The sequence below is a fragment of the Triticum aestivum genome, chromosome 3B (assembly GCF_018294505.1).
Source record: "Triticum aestivum cultivar Chinese Spring chromosome 3B, IWGSC CS RefSeq v2.1, whole genome shotgun sequence".
NCBI classification, from domain to species: domain Eukaryota; kingdom Viridiplantae; phylum Streptophyta; class Magnoliopsida; order Poales; family Poaceae; genus Triticum; species Triticum aestivum.
The window spans coordinates 705,180,317-705,181,081 of record NC_057801.1 but is presented as its reverse complement, the minus strand read 5'-3'; positions in this window follow the sequence as shown (position 1 = coordinate 705,181,081).

Below are 765 nucleotides of genomic sequence, written 5' to 3'. Positions count from 1 at the left end.
TGATTTTTGGATTTTCAAAAACAGAGCTGGGGAGCAAGAAATCTACTCTCGGTAGCACCTACCATAGATATGTACTACTTTCTTCATGCCATAATGTAAGGCGTTTCTGCAAGCTAACATAGTTTAAAAAACTTTTTACATTATAGAACGGAGAGAAGTGCACTTTTTTAAGAAAAAGGCCATCATAACAAACTTTATTAATTTAAATAGGAATTATATCATCCACCAGTTTGAAGGCAAGACAGTCGGGAGGCTGGCCCTTCTAACTACAAGTAATCTTGTATTACAAGTAATCTTATAATACAAGAGTAGTTAGCTAGCACGTACGTCGCTTCATTACATGAACGATAGCAATGTCTAAATTCAACATTTCTAATTGAAGAAGAAATATTCATACATTCTGCGAAAATTATTGAATTTGTATTCCACCCTGTTGTGTGTCCCATACACTCATCAATGATAGTCAGAGTCCGATTCCCCTTCTACCCGAGGCATATCTAAGGAGTTAGCAAACGCCAGTTCATCACGCATTGTCATTGTCTCCGCGTTAATCACATCAGCTACATAGGGAATGAATTTAAATTGTGTAGCTGAAACTTTCCTTCAGCATCCCGTATCACCGCTAAAAAAAATGTACCCAGCCAACCATTGGTACCCTTAAACCGTTCATATATTTTTGGACCGCACGGTACGGAGGTGTTGTGTCATCTAACATGGCTCTGTATCAGTCCACTTGGCGGTACATGCGTGTTTTTTCTTGCAACC